This window comes from Lontra canadensis, unplaced genomic scaffold (genome assembly GCF_010015895.1).
Source record: "Lontra canadensis isolate GAN:19392208 unplaced genomic scaffold, GSC_riverotter_1.0 scaffold3, whole genome shotgun sequence".
Lineage (NCBI taxonomy): Eukaryota > Metazoa > Chordata > Mammalia > Carnivora > Mustelidae > Lontra > Lontra canadensis.
In genome coordinates this window covers 8,724,855-8,745,782 of record NW_022630997.1, presented here as the reverse complement: position 1 = coordinate 8,745,782, position 20,928 = coordinate 8,724,855, and the positions used below count along the sequence as shown (strand labels likewise).

The 20,928-nt window shown below is 35.4% G+C and overlaps 1 protein-coding gene across 2 annotated transcripts in view; it reads left to right on the top strand.

The window, feature by feature from the left end:
• SHOC2 (SHOC2 leucine rich repeat scaffold protein) overlaps window positions 1–20,928 on the top strand; it is a 93,976-nt gene that overhangs the window by 45,429 nt on the left and 27,619 nt on the right. The gene's annotated exons all lie outside the window — the stretch shown is intronic.

Here is a 20,928-nt window from a genome sequence, read left to right as displayed (position 1 = left end):
AACTGTACTTTTTGAAAGTATGACTCACTTATCAGGTATGAAAATATCTTAAGGAATCTGAAAGGAAATACTCCTTTTCATGTTTTCAGATAGAAGTGTGCTTGTTGATTGACTTTTGATTTCATACCAGATTCAGTTAAAATCTCACCAATATAGGTGGTTCATTCTGAAATGGAATTACTAAAGAAAAAAGAAATGCTAAATTTTTAGTTAGAAATATCAAATGTTGTTATTTCCTGTTTTTGTTCTTATTATTTTGTGTATGTGTTATCCTCCATCTGAATATGTTGGCTTTAATTCATGAGAGTCCTATTAAGAATGTCTTTCCATAGAGATGTTACCAAATTACTTAGGAATTAAGAACATACATTTCTTATGTAAGAAATTATAGGGTTTTATTATTTTTAAAAATTTTTATTTATTTATTTGAGAGAGTGAAAGAATATGAGAGTAGGGAGGGTCAGAGGGAGAAGCAGACTGCCCACTGAGCAGGGAGCCTGATGCGGGACTCAATCCTGGGACTCTAGGATCATGACCTGCGAGGAAGGCGGTCACTCAGCCCATTGAGCCACCCAGGTGCCTCGAAATCACAGGATTTTAAATTTGCTTCAGTTTGTTCTTAGCATATAGATCAGCATTTTTATTTAAGTGAATGTATTTTTAAAAATTGGCACATTTTATTTCATTAAATGGTTTGTGTCTGCCTAATCTTTTGACCTTTATTCCTAAGTTTGTAATTTTAAAAATAACCTTTGAATTTGTTTAAGGAGTACCCTCCCACAATTAGTGGCATTATTAAAGTTTGTGTTCTTGTAATTTTTGTATTTTTTTTTTTATATTTTATTTATTGATTTGACAGAGAGATCACAAGTAGACAGAGAGGCAGGCAGAGAGAGAGAGAGAGAGGGAAGCAGGCTCCCCGCTGAGCAGAGAGCCCGATGCGGGACTCGATCCCAGGACCCTGAGATCATGACCTGAGCCGAAGGCAGCGGCTTAACCCACTGAGCCACCCAGGCGCCCCAATTTTTGTATTTCTATAAGAATAGTAACTTCATAAATGTTATTTTATTCCAAGCAGGGCATCAGATAGAGAATAAACTGCTTTTAAAGATAAAAGTTAATATTTCGTAAAAGGGTTAAGATTTATAAGGTTTGGGGCGCCTGGGTGGCTCAGTGGGTTAAGCCTCTGCCTTCAGCTCAGGTCATGGTCTCAGTCCTGGGATGAGCCTGCTTCCCCCGCCCCTTCTCTCTGCCTGCCTACTTGTGATCTCTCTCTCTGTGAAATAAACAAACTTAGATGCATGAATTTGGGGCAGACATTGCAGAAGTCTGCATTATCTTTTCCCTGTAAAGGACAAGAGAATGTTCAGTAAAAACAACATAATTGTAATAATAATAGCTGTGGTTTTGAACACAGTATGTCATATGGTATACTTTGCATATTTTAACTCATTAAGTTCTTACAGAAACCCAATTAAATAGACACTTCTTCCTCCATTATAATGAAGTAGGAACTGAAAATGTAGAGAGATTAGATAATTTACTAAAAGTCGTGTAGCTGTGGGAGGGGGCACCTGGGAGGCTTAGTAGTTTAAGTGTCTGCCCTTGGCTCAGGTCATGATCGCAGGGTCCCAGGATCGAGCCCTACATGAGCCGCTTCTGTCTCTGCCCTTCCCTCCTGCTCTGCTCTCTCTCGCTATTTATCTCTTTCAAATAAATAAAATCTTTTTTAAAAAAGTCATGCAGCTAGGAAGTTAAGAGTCAGGATTTGAACCTAGGTCTTATTGTACTACCCCCCATTAGTCTAGAAGAGTGGGTCCCACTCCCATAGTTTATGACTTAGTAGTCTGGCAGGTTCAAGGGATATGTACTTCTAAAGAATAAGCTCTGTTACTGTATCTGTAGCTGCAGTTAAAAGCCATAGCATTAGTTTTTTGTTTTTTGTTTTTGGGGTTTTTTTTGAGGGAGGAAGATGTTAGCAGCTTAATGAAGATATAATTCACATACCATACAGTTCATACATTTGAAGTGTACAGTTCAGTGGGTTTCAGCATATCCACAGTTGTGCAGCCATCACAATCTTAGAACATTTTTATCACTCTAAAAAGAAACTCTGTACACTTCAGCAGTTACCCCTCCTCTGTTTTCTTGAAACCCCTTAGCCCTAGGCTGACACTAGTTTACTTTTTTTTTTTTTTTTTTTTGAGATTTTGTTTCTTTGACAGAGAGAGAGAGACAGTGGAAGAGGGAATACAAGCATACAAGCAGGGGGAGCGGGGGAGGGAGAAGCGGGCTTTCTGGGGAGCAGGGAGCCTGATGCGGGACTTACTCCCAGGATGCTGGGATCGTGACCTGAGTGCGAGGAGCCAAAGGACCCACCCAGGTGCCCTTCATTCTTTCTTGCTGCTGAATAATACTCCATTCTATGAATATACCACATTTTATTTACCCATTCGTCAGTTGAACATTTTTTGGCTGTTGCAAATAAAATTACTATGAACATGTGTCCCAAGTTTTTGTGTTGACATTTGTTTTCATTTCTCTTGGGTTATATACCTAAACATGGAATTACTGAGTCACACAGTAACTCTATATTTAAACTTTTGAGGAACTTCTAGACTGGTTTCCTAGGTCACTGCACCTTTTTATGTTCCCACCATAGTGTATGAGGGTTCTGGTTTCTCTACATCCTCAACATCATTGCTATCATCTTTTTTATTATAGTCATTCCATGAGTAAGAAGTGGTATTATGTGGTTTTGATTTGCAGTGTTTTGATGACTATAGATTTGTTTTTAATTTTTGACAGCTGTCTTCTATTATAAAGGAAAGACAAATAGTTTTTTTGTGGTGCAGATCTTGCTTTACTGCTTTTTTAAAAAAGAGTTTATTTGAGAGAGAAATTACACAGGCAGGGGGAGGGGCAAAGGGAGAGGGAGAAGTGGACTCCCCACTGAACAGGGAGCCCAATGCAGGACTCAATTCCAGGACCCTGGGATCATGGCCTGAGCTGCACAGGTACCCCAGTTTACTGCTTTTGTAATTACAATAAATAAAATCCTGAGCCCCTTTGAGAATGTGTACAAATAAGACCCATGGGCAAAGATCAAGTAAACTGGAAATTTGACATTTTTTTACAGTGTTCTATACCTTTTTTTTTTTTTTTTTCTTTTTGAGGGTGGGGAGTGGCAGAAGGAGAGGGAAAAAGAGGATCTTAAGTGTGGGGCTTGCTATCACAACCCTGAGAACATGATCTGAGCCGAAATCAAGAGTCAGATGCTTAATTGACTGATCCACCCACGTGCCCCAAAAGTGTCATATACCTTTACCGTAGTTTGACTTACTGCTGCAACCCATAATAGGAATTTACCATTCAAAATATATGCTAATTATTTTGCTAAACTTCTCTCTATATATTAGATTCGCATTATTATAGATATATATTAGATTTATAGTATGCATATTAAATGCTTATAGTCATATGAGTACACCATTTTCAGTCATGCCATCTAGCAATATATTTGAGAAATATGAGAAATTAGAAGTTCTTGAAATAATAGCCTACTATTTAGTTTAAATAATATATTTGGAATTTAGCCACTACACAAGCTGCGTTGCTTTCTATAACTATAACTTTCTGTAACTATATTAAAATCAAAACATCTATCTGTCTCAGCATTAATGGCATTTTTATTAATGCTGTGTGATTTCATACCAGTGTTAACATATTCACATGAGTGAATACTGGCAGAAAACAGTAAAAGAATACTAAACAGACAGTAAATGTAATCCTATGAAGAGCCAGAGATAATACACCAGAGTAGCCAAGAAAACTCTTCATTTAGTAATACTTACCTTTCTTTTTGTGTGATAAGGCATGGACACATAAAGTAAATGTCCTGTCTTTTTGTGTCAAGTAGTAGGTGGGACTTCTAGTGGTTGCTTTCTTTTACAGATCAGTGCTCCATCCTTCTTCCCTTACTTTCTTTTACCATTTGTAATCCTTAAAGAGACCCTTCACTGTATACCAAGACAGTTAAAAAGTGTTTTGAGAGGGAAAACAGGAAATAATCACTCCCTCTTGCTGTAACCTGTACTGTACTGGTTCTATTGAGTATTAAAGATAAGCTTTTGTAAATTTTTTTGGGGGGGGGGTGCCTGGGTAGATTAGAGTTAAGGTCATCAGATAGACAGTTTGAATAATTAGTTTAGGGAATTCTGGAAAATGAAGTTTTAAAGGATTTTATTCTTTTAGGGAAGGAAATGGTTGCTCTTTGAAATCAGAAGACACTCCATCTTTTTCTCTTTGGAATATTTCTAGTTTTCCTTCATTGAATTTTGGGCTAGTATAGGATTTATTTTTTTAATTTTTAATTTATTTTTAGTTTTTAGGTTTTTTTTTATTTAACGATTTTATTTATTTATTTGACAGAGAGAAAGAGACACAGCAAGAGAGGGAACACAAACAGGGGAGTGGGAGAGAGAGAATGAGAACCAGGCTTCCCGCTGAGCAGGGAGCCTGATCCAAGGCTCTATCCCAGGACCTGAGCTGAAGGCTGTCGCTTAACCAACTGGGCCACCTAGGCGCCCCTAGGATTTCTTTATTTAAACATGAACTCTTTTTTATTCTTTATAAAAATAGCTAAGTTAGAAGGAATTTTTTAAAAAATATTTTAAAATTTAATTTTATTTTTTCAGTGTTTCAAGATTCATTGTTTATGTACCACACCAAGTGCTCCATGCAGTACATGCCCTCCTTAATACCCATCACCAGGCTCACCCATCCCCCCAGCCCCCTCCGCTCTAAAACCCATTTATTCTTCCTACATTGTATAATCAATAAAATGCTACATTTATATATAATACACAATTTCATATGAATTTGTCAGAATAACTAATTTTGCTTATGAGAATGAAATGATATGTTAAAATGTATGCTTTTTGGGAATCCATATCATTTTTACCCATTTTAAAGAACTCTCTACAGCATTCAGATCTATAAAAAATTAGAATCAGGAAAAATTTTTTATCCATTTGACACGGTAAGTTACTGAAAACAGAATTCCTACCATACTGAAGTGCTGCTGTTATACTCTGTAAGTTAAGTGATATAATCAACATAGAAAATATATACCAGTAATATCTGTATAAAAATACTAAGGACTGAACCAGCAATTTTTTTAAAAGTTGGAGGACCTTAGAGATTTTAATTCCCTATTAATTTTCTGTGAATTTTTGTAGATAATAAATTATAGGTTTTCAATAAATGGGGCTTGAAGGGAATTTAATGAAGCCAAGTACTATTACCCATTTTTTTACTTTAACTGAAATTTTAACCCTTTGTCCCTAAAATTCTTGAAATTCTCCCAGGACTGCCAGGAGTGATAAAATTGCTCTCATGGGTCCAGGTAATATCATTTAATGGATCTCATTTGAATGTATTGTACAAGTGCTAATGAGTTACTTAGTTTGGCAGGAAAAAGAAATTAGGAAAGGGAATTTATGGTTGTAAATAAATAACTCCTTTTGATTTGGAATCCTCAAGAGATTCTAGAGACTTGGAGATGAACGGTTAATTTACTTAGTTTATTGTCATCAGATTATAGGGTGTTTTACTGAACAACAAAAGCATGTAAAAGTTATTGCTGAAGCCATGTTAGAAGAGTTTGATAGGGTCAGAGCGAGAATGCAATTGACTTTCACCCTCCTAAAGTCAGGCTACCCACTCAAAGGAATATAGACATTCTAGTCCATGCTGCGTAGTTGCAGCTGTCCTTGATTAGAAGAGCTCCTGAAATCTTTGCAGTGAAAGGGAAAACTACGCCTCTAAGACTCAAGTAATGGTAGAAATTCTGATGTAAGTTCCTAAATCTGTTCGAGCATGTGTGATAGATAGGTATTTCCAGCTTTTGTTAATTATGTAGTTTGTCAAATTATTACGTTCTTTTTTTTTTATACAGGACATCGTTGAATATTTGAAAGTATTCCTATAAGTTCAGGAACAAGAGTTGAAATTTTTTTTAAGATTTATTTGAGAGAGAGTTGGGGGGTAGGGGCAAAGGGAGAGAGAGGGGAGGACAGAATCTTAAGTCAGGTTCCATGCCCCACCCAACTCAGAGCTCCACATGACCCTGAGGTCCTGACCTGAACCAAAACCAAGAGTTTGTCACTTAACCAACTGCCCCTAGGAACAATAATTATTTTTAAAATATAAACATCTTTGGGGTGCCTGGGTGGTGCAGTTGGTTAAACAACTGACTCTTGGTTTCAGCTCAGATCATGATCTCAGGGTCATGAGATGCCCCAAATGGGGCTCCATGCTGGGTATGGAGCTGGGTATGGAGCTTAAGATTCTATCACTCCCTCTCCTTCTGCCCTTCTCTCCCTCTAAAAAAAATAAGTAACATATAAAATATAAGCATCTTTGATAGGACTCAAAAGGGCAGGTCATATGACTTCACAGGGTAGGTCACAACTTATGAAACCTAATTGTTTACCAGTATTTGGGTACCTACTACACACATTTTACCTAGGGCCTTTTTGTATTTTGCTAGATTTTAATTTAACCCCTACTAAAATTTTATTAAGGAATTTATGTCTGTATTCATCATGGCTGTTGATCTGTAATCCTCTTTATCTCTTTCTCTCTCTCTTGTTTTAAATAATGGTTTGCCATAAGAGTAATGCTGGCTTCATATCATAGAATGAGTTGGGAAGTATTCCTCTTTTATGTTCTAGAAGAGTTTGTATAGAATCAGTAGTATTTCCTCAAATATTCAGAAGACTTTATCAGTTATACAATCTGAGACAGATGTTTTCTTTGTAGGAAGGTTTTTATTTACTGATCTAATTTAATTTAGTTAATAAAGATACAGAGTTACCTGAGTTTTCTACTTCTCAGTTGAATTTTGGTAGTTTGTATCTGTCAAAGCATTTGTCTATTTTGTATAATTTGTTGCATTTTTGGCATAAAGTTCATAATAGTCCTATATTCTTTTAATGTCATCAGCATACTTTGTAATCATGTCTCTCTTTCATTCCTCATATTGGTAATTTGGCCTTTGATCAGTCTGACTAGAGATCTGTCAGTTTTATTGGTCTTTTAAAAAAATGCTTTTGGTTTTGTTTTTTGTCCTATTATCTTTGGGTTTTTTTTTTTTTTTTTAATCTTTTTGTTTGTTTATTTTCTGCTCATTTATTTTTACTTTAGGTTTCATATGCTCTTCTTTGTCTACTTTAAGTTGTTAGATTGATTTCAGACCTTTCTTTTCATTATATAAGCATTTCATTATAAATCCCCCCCAAGTACTATTTTAGCAGCTGCATCCAAATTTTGATGTTATATTTTCATTATTGTTTATTTTAAATATTTTCTAAATATATCTTATTCTTCTGTAACCCATGGATTATTTAGAAGTGAATTGTTCAGTTTTCAAGCATTCAAGAGATGTTTTCTGATATTTTTGTTATTGATTTATAAAATATGGCCTGTCTTACTAAATGTTCTATATGCATTGTGTTCGTTTTTTGGGGGCAAGGTCACATTAGTTGATATTATTCATTTATTCTATACCACCATCAGTTTTTCTGTCCACTGTTTTTTCAATTAATGAGAAAATAAGTGTTGAAATAGCCAACCATACTAATAGATTTTTCTCAACACTAGTGCTATTTTTGCTGCTTATATTTTGAAACTGTTATTACTTGTAGATATACCTAGGATATTTTTTACCCGATGAGATTACTTATCATTATGAAATATCTGTCTTTTTTCTGTTGTAACATTCCTGGTAATTTTTTTTTTTTTTTTAATGAATCCTGTTTTATCCACTTCCTTGTTAATTGGTACTTACACTGTATATCTTTTGCCATTCTTTTACCTTTTTGCGTCTTTACATTTTAAAATGGTTTCTTATAGACAGCATATAGATCTTGTTTTTAATCCTGGCAGTTTAAAAAATTGTTTTAATTTAAATTTTAGGTAGTTACGGGCGCTTGGGTGGTCCAGTGGGTTAAGCTCAAATCGTGATCCCAGGATCCTGGGATTAAGCCCTGCATCTGACTCTTTGCTCATTGGGGAGCCTGCTTCCCCCTCTCTCTCTGCCAGCCTCTCTGCCTACTTGTGATCTCTGTCTGTCAAATAAATAAAGCATTTAAAAAAAAATTTAGGTAGTTAACATACAGTGCAGTATTGGTTTCTGGAGTACAATTCAGTGATTCATCACTTAATTAAAACACCCAGTGTTCATCATAACATGTGTCCTTTGTAATTCCTATTACCCATCTATAGTCCATCCCACACCCACCTCCCTTTATCAACCCTCAGTTTGTTCTGTCTTGGTAAAAGTCTTTTATGGCTTGTTTCCCTCTCTCCTTTTCTCTCTCTCTCTCTTTCTTTCTTTCTTAAGATTTTATTTATTTATTGAAGAGAGAGACAGCGAGAGCATGAGAGGGGAGAAGGTCAGAGGGAGAAGCAGACTCCCCGTGGAGCTGGGAGTCCTATGCGGAACTGGATCCCCGGACTCCAAAACATGACCTGAGTCGAAGGCAGTTGCTTAACCAACTGAGCCACCCAGGCGCCATCCCCTTTTTTTCTTCAACCCCTTCCCATATGTTCATCTGTTGTCTTTCTTAAATTCCACATATGGGTGAGATCCTGTTAATCCTAGAAGTTTGTGTCTTACTTGAAGGGTCTAGACCATTTACATTTAATATAGTTTCTGATATGATTGGATTAAATTAGCCATCTATTTTCTATTTGTACCATATGTTATTCTTTTCCTCTTATTTCATGCCTTCTTTTAGATTGACTTTTTATGAGTTCTGTTTTTCTCAATTGTTGGCATATTAGTTATATATGTCTTTGTTACTTTGCTTTGAGTATCTGCTCTAGTATTTACAGTACATATCATAACAGTCTGCATTCAAATAATATTATACCACTTCTCGTATGTCCTAGGAACATCACATGGAACACTTTTACTTCTTCCATTCTTTGTGCAATTATTGTTATACCTTTTTATTCATATATTATAAATCCCATAATAATGCATTGCTCTTATTCTTGCTTTAAATTTTATCTTTTTTAAGCTTTTCACTTTGAACAAATTTGAGACTTACGGAAAAGTTGTAAAACCAGTACACAGGGTTCTCATATACCCCTTACCCAGCTTCCTCTGTTACTAACATTCTATATAACCTTTATAAATTTACATTGTTATAATACTGTGAACTACGAATTTTATTTAGATTTCACCAGTTTTTCCAGTAATGTCCTTTTTCTGTCCCAGAATCCCACATTACATTTAATAGTCTATGTCTGTATTCTCCTCCAGCCTGTAGAAAGATTTTTGAAAGTCTTTCCTTTTCTTTCCTGATATTGATACTTGTGAAGAGTACTGCTCAGGTATTATGCAATAGATCACTCATTTTTTGTTTATATTTTCTCATAACTAGTTTGAGATTATGTGTTTGGCAAGAATGCCATTGAGGTGATTATGGTGCTTTCCCCACTGAATCACATCAAGAGATACATGATGTTGATATGTCTCATTGCTGGTGATTTTGACCTTGGTTATGTGATTTTTGCTGTGCTGCTCTACTTTAAAGTTAATTTTTTCTTCTTTTTTTAAGATTTTATTTATTTGACAGACAGAGATCACAAGTAGGCAGAGAGGCAGGCAGAGAGAGAGAGGGAAGCAGACTCCCCTCTGAGCAGAGAGCCTGACGCGGGGCTCGATCCCAGGACCCTGAGACCATGACCTGAGCTGAAGGCAAAGGCTTTAACCCACTGAGCCACCCAGGCACCCCTAATTTTTTCTTCTTAATAATTACCCCAAGGAATGCTGGTTTTAGTTTTTGCCAGTTTCTTGTTTTTCCTTAATCTTTTGCTCCCTGATTTTAGCATTCACTGATGGATCTTGATCTTCCCTGAAACAATTAGTACTGTATTCTAATGGTGATTTTTAAAAAATTTCTCTCATTTCTTTTGCATTATGTAATATTCTTCTATAGAGAGGAGCTGTCCTTTCTCTCCCTCATATATTTATTTGTTCCATTACTTGATTTATATCAGTCTGGACTCATTTATTCTATTCTTTGGGTTCCAATTCAGTATGATTCTTATTATTTTATTGCCCAGTTCCACCTTTGGTTATTGTGGACTCTTTTAGGTTGGTTCCTGTGCCTTTTGCCATGCCATCATCCTTCTTTATTATCTTTTAAAGATATTACAAAATGTAAAACAAAACAAAAAACCTCTTTCATAGTTACCCATGAATTTACCATTTCTAGTACTTAACGTCCTTTATATGTAGATCTGAATTTCTGTTTTCTTTTTTTCCGAAGAACTTCCTTTATATATATTGTAGTGTGTGTATGCTCGTAATGAATTCTCCAGGCTTTTGTTTGTCTCAAAGCCTTTTGATTTTATTTTTGAAAGCTATTTTTCTTAGTATAGAATTCTAGTTTGACAGCTTTCCTTTTCTTTTTTTCCTTTTTCCTGTATTTTAAACCTCTCTCCTGTGTCTCTGGGTTTTATTTGGTTTTCTTTCTTTTTTTTTTTTTTTTTTTCCTGGCTTGCCTAGCTTTGGGCAACAGTTTTGCTATTATTCTTATCTTTGTTTCTGTGTTTTATTTTTCTCTGTATATTTACAAAATATTTTTCTTTGTCCCTGGTTTCCAGCTGCTTGGAGTTTATGAGCTTCTTGGATCTCTGGGTTTATGGTTTTCATCAGAGCTGGAAAGATTTAAGCCATTATTTTTTGAAATTTTCTTGATTTTGGCACCTTTGTTTTTTTATTCTGTGGATTTCTAACTACCTGTATATTGTATCTCTTTATGTTACCTTTCAGGTTATTGATGTTGTATTCATTTTTTATGTATGTTTTAGATTATTTCCTATTGCTTTTTTTATTGCTATATATAATTGCTTTTTCAGTGTCTAAATCTATTGTTAATGCCATGCACATGAAATTTTAATTTGAGATATTGTAGTTTTTTGAGATTTAGTCTTGATATATGGTCTTTATTTTTATAATATGGCTCTTTTGAGATACTGTTTTCTGACCCTTCTAACTTGGCAGGACTGAAATTTCAAAAACTTATCCACTATAGATGGCAGTTGTCAAAATCTCTGCTTGGCTCTTCTAGCTTCTAGCTGTTGTTTTTCCCCTGGGCTCCTTGCAGTCTTCTCTCCCATGAGTGTACTTTTGGAATCAGTCAAAAATTTGAGTGGTATGTGTATGCAGATTTTGGTACTCCAGTCTTTCCAGGATATGCAACCTTGAATTTCAGCCATTGTCATAGATCTTAGACCTTGCCCTCTGGCTTCTCAGGTCAGTAGGACTCTAACTTTCTACTTGAGATTTATTTTCTGCTGCCAGATTTGTGAGTAACTTCATGGTAAAAGCCTTAACAAATGTGGATCATAGCCAGTGTAATTTTTTATGTAAGTTACCTACTGTTCATAAAAAATTACTCTGAAGCATAGCTCTTAAAAATCACTCATTTACTACTGTCTTTGTTCAGAATCAGGCACAACTTAGCTGGATCATCTGATTCAGGGTTTCCTCCCAAGATCTCTTACTCAAGGTGGTAACCAGGGCTGGGGTGCCATCTTGAAGGCATGTCTGGAAAAGGCTCCACATCTGAGCCCATGTGGTTGGTGGTTTTTAGGATTCATTTGCTTGCAGGGTGTTGAACTAAGGGCTTCAGCTTCTTGCTGGCTGTTGGCTGGAAACTGCCCTCAGTTCTTTGCCACATGATCTCTCCAGCATGGCAGCTTGCTTTATCAAAGAATGCAAGCTGAGAAGGCAGTAGAGAGAGTGGTAGCAAGATAAGAGCATAGTCTTTTGTAACCTAATCACAGATGTGACATCTCCTCACTGTTCTTATATTCTCTTCATTAGAAACATGTCACTGAGTTCAGTGCACACTCAGGGGAGGGTTAATTATGCAGTGTATATAGTTATACATGAGATAGGGTTATTGGGGCCATCTTAAAAGTCTGCTTAGCACAGTTCCCTTTTTGCAGGAGTTGAGTTTGTTCTAGTTTCTGCTTTGAGCCTCTCTGCATGCTTTTGTATAGTGTTATTAAAATAATTTATCCAGGGTGCCTGGGTGCCTCAGTCAGTTAAGCAACTGCCTTTGGCTCAGGTCATGATCCTGGAGTCTCAGGATTGAGTCCCACATTGGGCTCCCTGCTCTGTGGGTAGTCTGCTTCCTCTTCTTACCCTCCCCTACCTTATGCTCGCTCTCTCTCACTCTCAAATAAATAAAATATAAAAATAAAATAATTTATCTAGTACTCCATTATTACCATTAGTCAGAAGACCAATATTTGACTCTTTAGATCTTTTTTTTTTTTAAGATTTTATTTATTTATTTGACAGAGAGATCACAAGTAGATGGAGAGGCAGGCAGAGAGAGAGAGAGAGAGAGAGAGAGAGAGGGAAGCAGGCTCCTCACTGAGCAGAGAGCCCGATGCGGGACTCGATCCCAGGACCCTGAGATCATGACCTGAGCCGAAGGCAGCAGTTTAACCCACTGAGCCACTCAGGCGCCTCTGACTCTTTAGATCTTAACCCCAACTCTCTTGGGACAAAAATGTTCTATGATGACAATATTTTCTTACTTGTTTATTTTTTTCCCATTTAACCAAAAATTTTTACCTGTATGTCTCAGTGATATCTTAAATTCAGCATGATCAAAATATAACTCCTTACCAAACACTTCTCTTCTTCTTGGGTTCTGTTTCTCTGTTTTAATTATGTCATTATTTTCTCTGTCAACTCAGGTTCAAGATCTTGGAATGAGGATTTTTTTTTTTCGTATTCTAGATCGTGTCAAATGTGGCCTAATCACCAGACAGGTTGCTGGCCGACCAGTTTTTTTTGTCACCAGTTTGTCACAAGTTAACAACAAATCAAAAGCAAGCATTTAGAATCTTGTATCAACAATGTGACATTGCTGGAACATCCAAGAATGCAATTTTGTGTTTTGCAGAATGTAGGTCCACAACCACCTGTGAAAAAAACAAAACCCCTTTATTGTATATAATTTACTACATCCCTATTGCTATTTCCATGTCTCTTAGTTGCTTGTGTAGGGGCCTGTTCATTCAGCTGCTTGCGGTTATTCACTGTAGGCCCTCATATTGTATTATTCAGGCTAATTGCAATAGCTTCCTAATAGACTGTGCTTCCTAATTCTGCCTTCTCCAATCCATTCCTTCAAATCTGTGAGAAAATAGACTTTTAGAACAATGTTCTGCTTGTTCAGAAACTTTAAATTGTACCTTATTACCTGATCAAAAAGGTCCATATTCCTTAGTTTGGTATCTGGGATTCCAAATGTGTTTTCTTTTCCTTTCTCCCTCTAACATGTCCTGTGTTTCAGTTCACATATGCACATAGTTCCTCCTTGCTGCTCCAGACACTCTTATTTCCAGCTGTCTTTCCTTGCTTTACTTTTGTTTACAGCACTTAACACTTTCAGTGTTATTAACAATTATAGCACTTTCCTTATTTTCTGATGCTTCCTTTGGTGCATACTAGAATGTAAGTAAGCTCCTTGAGAATAGACTTTATTTTGTTCAGTGCTTAATTTCTAGTAGATACACAGTAAATTTTTGTTGAGTGATGAAGTGAATGAGATGGTCACCGTAAAGATAAAGAACTTTGATAATGAGAGGCCTTGAATATCTTTAAAGAATGGCTTCTTAATGGTACAATTTCATAAGCAGAGCCCTCTCTGGCTTTCATCAAATCACGTGTTGTCTCCTACTAATTTTAAGTTTCATGGGAACAGGTATTTAGTGTCTTGTCTTTTTGTATCTTCAGGGCCTAGTATTGTGCCTGGTAAAGAGAACATAAACATAGGAATTTTTTTCAGACTGATTGAATTAATGCTCTTAGAGCATAATTTATTTTCTGTTATGTTTTAGGGACAATAGTGTATTCAGATGTTTGTATAGTAATGTTTCTTTGTTCCTGGTTAAACCCCACACATTTAGTTTGTAACTTATTTAATCAAGTATTTGTTAAGCTACTCTGAGCAAAGCCACGTATAAAATATTTTTAACAATTACTAAAAGTCAAAGATCTTTCTAAAATAAGATGTGGAAAAAGTGGAAACTTAAAAATGTTCCAAATATTCCTCAGGAATTTGGTACTTAAATGCATTTTAATAACTTGGGCAGTCTCCCGAAGGGGAAAATTTTTTTTCTCCTCCTAAAATCACTCTTCTGTTGTTTGATGAACATTAGTTTTATATCTCAACTATCTGACTTCTAGATCGCAGGCATCCTGTGTCCCACTTCTTTTTGCATGTGTAACACTTCCTGTATTACAAAATGAAAATGGGTTTAATATATTAGAGTAACCTGGGAGGCTATATTGCCCAGAGAAATTGCAGGAAGAATTCCAACAAGAGTCTAGACAGTGTTGTCACCTTTGAGAAGGAATATGTCCAGTTTGCTTCATTATCTGGATATAGGGTAACACCATGCTTAAAAAGTCTTGAGTATAGTGTGCAACCTTTGCCTCCTCTAAAGACAAGGCAAAAAGAGAATAAGTTTTTCAAAGTGGAATTAATTTAGACTTTAGAGAACTTCCATAGAGGAAAAAAAAACAACATTTTACTAAGATATGTTGAAGATAATCCATCTAACACAAATTTAAGGAATGTCTTTTTCTGGTTTTATGCCATGGTTTAGTTTAAGGCATGTCCAAAGCAGGAGCTTGGGCCGGAGACTTTTTTTTTTTTATCTTTTTATTGATACATCATAAATGTAGAACTGAAGACTGTTTGCAAACTGTATAGTATCAGTATCCAAGTTAAAAAAATAGAACAGTAAGACCACCCATGAGATCCGTCTATCAGTCAATATTCCCATGAAGAGTAAATTAGTATACGGACTTCTACTAACAGTTAATTTTCTTTGTTTTTATATAAATGGATCCTTAATCTGTATATGTTTTTGTGTTTGAATTCTCCTCTTGGCATTATTTATCATAATTGATGTATGTAGTTAGAGATAGTTTATTCTTGTTATTGCATAATATCTCATTGTGTGAGTATGCCACTATTTATTTATCCATTCTGTTGTTTGGTACTTTGTAATTTGGAGCTAATACAAATAGTGCTACTATGTTACTGTAATATAAGTCTCTTGGTAAATATATGGACTCATTTCTGTTGAATATATCCCTAACAAAAGAATTGGAGTCTATGATTTTTCTTGCCTCCGTGATTACCTCTTATTATTATTTCTTCTCCTCCTTCCTTCTTCCTTCTTTCTCTCTCTCTTCCTCCCTCCCTCCCTTCTTTCCTTCCATCTTCTTGTCTTTGTTTCTGACCATCTTTTTAAATCTAGCTTTTCCTAATCCACCCAGCCAGAATCTTCCTTCTCTATTTGTCCAGCCCCTTTTTTTTTTTTAAAGATTTTTATTTTTAAGTAATCTCTATATCCAGTGTGAGGCTTGAACCCACAACCTTGAAATCAAGACTTGCATGCTCCAGTGACAGCCAGCCGGGTGCTCCCTACCCATCACTTTGTGTATGTGTTTATACCTCTTACTTTAAAAATTTTTTTTTCTAAGTAAACTCCACAAACTCATGACTCTGAGATTAAGCCTTGAGCTGAGATCAAGAGTCAGATGCTTAATTGACGAGCCACCCAGGTGCCCCTATATATTTCCTACTTTATGTTTACAGCATTCTACTTGTATATGTTTTTATGTAGATCTTAATTTTCCAGGATAGAGTTTATTTTTTGAGGGAAAACATTATCACATTATTATTGCTTTTCCGTAAGGCTCCCTTATATCCTGTAAGATTCTTTCAAAATACCACCACCATCACTACATCCTATTAGAATGGCTAAAATCCCAAACACTGACAACACCAAATGTAGATGCAAACTCTTACTTGTCACTGGTGAGAATGCACAATGGTATAGACATTTGGAAGACAGTTGGCAAATTCTTTCAAAGCTAAACATAGTCTTACTATTACAGTCCATCGGTCATGCTCCTAGTTATTTACCCAAATGAGTTGAGAACATGTCCATACAAAAAACAACACAAAATGTTTTTAGCAGTTTTATTCATAATTGTTAAAAATTAAAAGCAGCCAAGATATCATTCAGTAAATGAATGGGTAAACAAACTGTGGTACAACCATACAATGGAATATTGTTCAGTGATAAATGAACTATCAAGCCACTAAAAGACATAGAGGAACCTTAAGTGCATATTTTTGAATGAAAGAAGCCAATCTGAAAAAGTCTACATCTTATGTGATTCCAACTATATATTAACATTCTGGCAAAGGCAAAAGTAAAAGATCAGTGGTTGCTAGGGGCTCTGGGAGAGGGAAAGTGGGGTGAGTGTGTAGGTGGAACACAGGATTTTTAGGCTAGGTTTTTTTTTGTTTGTTTTTTAAGATTTTATTTATTTATTTGAGGGAAAGAGTGAGGGAGAGGGTGAGAAAATCTGAAGCAGGCTCTGCACTGAGCACAAAATTCAATGTGGGGCTAGATCCCCCAGCCATGAGATGATGACCTGAGCTGAAACCAGAGTTGGATGCTTAACTGACTGAGTCACCCAGGTGCCCCTATTTAAACTATTCTATATGATACCTGTAATGATGGGTACACCATATTATATATTTATCAAGGCCCCTAGAATTGGGCAACACAAAGAGTGAATGCTAATATAAAATATGAACTTACAGTTAATAATATTAATGTATCAGTATTGATTTATCAACTGTAACAATGTACCACTTAATGGAAGATGTTAATAGGGGAAACTGTGTGCAGGGGAAAGGATCTATGGGAACTCTCTGTACTTTCTGTGTAGTTTTTCTGTAAACCTGGAACTATAAACTATAAACTATAAAACTATAAAAACAGTAATAAACACTCTTACTACGATTACCACTCATTTCTTAGTCAAAGCTGAACTCTTTATCTTAACCTACAGATCAGATCAGTGGATCTGATCCAGGGCTACTTTATCTCCTACCACCTGATTCCTTAATCATGATTCTAGCCACATTGACCTTCTGTTGCATTTTGAACTCTATTGCCTCATAGTCTTTGTGCTTGTTCTTCACTCAGCCTGGAACATTCTTCCCCGAGAATTCTCATTGTTTCTTCCCTCTCCCATTATTTAGGTCCATTTCCTTTTCTCTTTTCTTTTCTTTTCTTTTCTTTTCTTTTCTTTTCTTTTCTCTTCTCTTCTCTTCTCTTCTCTTCTCTTCTCTTCTCTTCTTTTCTTTCATTCATTCATTCATTCATTCATTCATTTTTTTTTAAGATTTATTTATTCCAGAGAGAGAATGAATGAGAAACACGCAGGAGTATGAGAGTGCGCGAGCATGTAGGAGCAGGGGAAGGGTCAGAGGGAGAGGGAGAGAGAATCCTGAAGCACAGGTCTGTTTGCAAATGGTACTTCATCAGCATTTCTTTCCCTTTTACTTATTACCAACACCTTCAATCTTCTTTCCCCATCGCACTTTTTTATTTTTATCTTGCTTTATTTTCTTTGATAGCTCTTAATACTTCCTCGCTTGATTACTTGTTAATTTGTTTTTTCCTTATTAAAATATAAGTTCTATGGAGGCAGGCATTTTATCTTTTTTTTTTTTCTTCTCTTACTCTATCATCCTCTGGGATATGTCTAGTAAGTGTTTCATAAGCATTTGTAGAGTGGATAAATGAATGAAGTCCATGTTCTCTCTGTAGGCAAATGTGTGGGAAGTCAAATTTAAAATCAAAAGATTGCTTAATGAGTGTGGAATATGAGTCATAAGATGCGTAATATTAATGGCTGATGTTAACAGTATGATAGCATGATGCATTCGTTTTCACTAAAAGATATATCTGCTCCATAGATGGGGAACTTCTGTTATGGGTCAGAAAATGCTCTTCTGTGAATAGTGTAGGAGAGACTGCTAGTGTTTACCTCTTTGAATCTCCCTTTTTTCTCTTTGAATAAAAAATGTACAAAATGAAGAACAATCACAAAATACAAATGTATAAAGTAGGAAATAAAAACCACTCTTAAACCCATTCAGAGGCAAGTCACTTTTAAACTTAGTTATTATCTTTGAGAACCATTTGGGATGGATTTACATATTGTTTTGTTTTGTTTTTATCATATTTGAATCCTATGTGGTGAAACATGTTTAAAAGTATTATGTAGCTGGACAGAGTATAGAAATAACAAGTTGTGTATAAGTATTTCATGAACTGCTTATATATTTAATATTTGAATTACTTACAAATTATAATGTAGGCTCTTATCTTGACACAATGTCTAATACAGAATTTGTCATATATTCACAATTTTCAAATGTTTCTAATTATTTGACTATGGACAAGAGGAGCTTGGGCAGTTACGAGTGTTAACTCCAAAGAAAAGAGATCTTGAACACATCCCTCCACCAACATTAAAAATGTTTTGTTAATTGCATTAAATACAAAGTTTTGGATTAGTTTTGAAAATATTTTAGATTTTTATGGGAACTATATATAAATTAGAAACTTCCCTGAAGTTTCTTAGACTTTTTCTTTGGACTGAACAAAATCTATTCTGAAAATGTTCTCGTGGTTCCTAAAATTTATATGTAGATGTTAGGGAAAGCCTAAAATAACTTTCAGATTTTACTCCCAATAATATAGGTAATTTCATTTTGAGTGTACTGTATTTCAGGGACTAACAGACCAGATTTTAAAATCATGTTATTTTTTTCTGTGCTGTTAAAAAAAATTAAATCACATTTCCTGAGTTTTAAGCACTTTCAGAATATTTAGGGATTACTAAATTGTGAGAAAGAAGTATTAGTGTTATTAGGTGATGCTATTCCTAATGTGTCACTATTCCCATGATATCCTGACTTTGCAGAGAGTTGCATTGCTGGAGGATAACTTTCTGGAGAGAATATATGTTTAAAATAATCCAGTTGCCAGGTGGTGACTTACACAAATCAAAAAAGTTTAACTTAATTGAGTCTCGATGATTATATTTTGCTTTTTTAAAACACTTCTTAGTTTTAATATTAGGTAGTCATATGCAAATTTCTGTCCTAAAATGTTAGTAACTAATTTGTTTTTGTGTTCAGAGATGTCAAACTGGCATCCTGAATACTGAAAAAAAGCCCACAAACATGTTCAGTAACACAGTGTTTTGTTCTAACCTAAGAATTAGTTGTTAGCATTTTAGCATTTGAAGATTTTATTTGAAGATCTAGATTTCCAGCTTCATTTGAAAAATGTGAGGATTGGACGGTATTGAACTTTCTTATTCCAATGTAGCAGTGATTCTCAGCTGAGAGCAATTTTTGCAGTGTTGTGACAGAGGACATTTGTTAATGTCTAGAGACAGTTTTGATTGTTATTATTTGGGAGGTGCTATTGGCATCTAATGAGTAAAGGCTGGGGGTGCTGCTTACGCCTCAGACAGCCTCATATAGCAAAGAATTACCCAGTTCAAAATGTCATGGTACTGAAGTTGAAAGTCCTGCAATATAGTGGTAATGGATCTGAGTTGAATCCTAGCTGTTCCAAATGGGTAAAGTTAGTCATAGTCTTCTTCCAGTTTGTTTTATTTACTTGCCTCAACTCTGTACACTTTTGGGCTTGTGTATCTTCTTTAGAATAGTAGAAGTTATTTTCATAGGTACTAAATTTCAAATATTATTTATTAGAAAAGATGATGGCAAATTTTAAAAAAGTATTTTATCACCTCTGGCTTTAAGAGTATTAGAATCCAAATTTTATCTTCCCCAGTTATCTTCTTTTATTCTTTAAGTTAACATGATACTATGTACTAAGCACTGTACTAGATACAGAGATAAATAGGTATACAAACTTTAATGATTGTTATGCTTTGGAGAATTGTTCCATTTACCATTATGTAATTTAAAGTGAGTTTTTTGAAAACAACATGCAGTTGAGTCTTTTTTCTTTTATCCTCTCTGACAGTCTCTTGTTTTTTATTTGGATTTAGATTATTTACATTTACAGTGTTTACTGATGAGTTGGATAAATATCAGTTATATTTATAACTATTATTATTAGCTGAACTTCTTTTTGTCGTTCATCATTGTTTTGCCTTATCTGGTTTTATTTATTTTTTTTTTCCTGAAGATTTTATTTATTTATTTGACAGACAAAGATCACAAGTAGGCAGAGCAGCAGGCGGAGAAGGGGGAGGAACAGGCTCACTGCTGAGCAGGAAGCCGGATGACACGGGGCTCCATGAGGCGGGCTCGATCCCAGGACCCTGAGATCATGCCTGAGCCGAAGGCAGAGACTTTAACCACTGAGCCACCCAGGCGCCCCCGCCTTACCTGGTTTTAATTGAACATTTTATTCATTTTCTCTCTTAACATATTGCTTATACTTCTTTTAATTTTATTTGTATGTATGTGGTCATCCTGGTATTTACAGTATTCATTTATAGCTGATTATAAGTCTGCTTTCACATAATGCTGTACCACTTCATAGGGGTAATGTGGTTACCTTAAAACAGAATATTCCCAATTCCTCCCTCTTGTCCCTTATAACATTGCTGTCATTCATTTCATTTATCCTTAATCTGTAATCATCTAATATATTGTTGCTACTAATACTTTGAACAAACCAATATCTGTTAGATCAATTAAAAGTAAGAAAATATTTGGGGCACCTGTGTAGCTCAGTCTGTTAAGCATCTGCCTTTAGCTCAGGTCGTAATCCCAGCTGGGGTCCTGGGATCAAGTCCCACCTTGGGCTTCCTGCTCAAAGGAGAGTCTGCTGCTTCCTCTGCTCCTTCCTCCCCCAAGTATGCTCACTCTCTGCTCTCTCTCTAGCAAAAATAAGCCTTAAAAAAAAAAAAAGTGAGAAAATATTTTACCTTTATTACTTCTCCAATGCTCT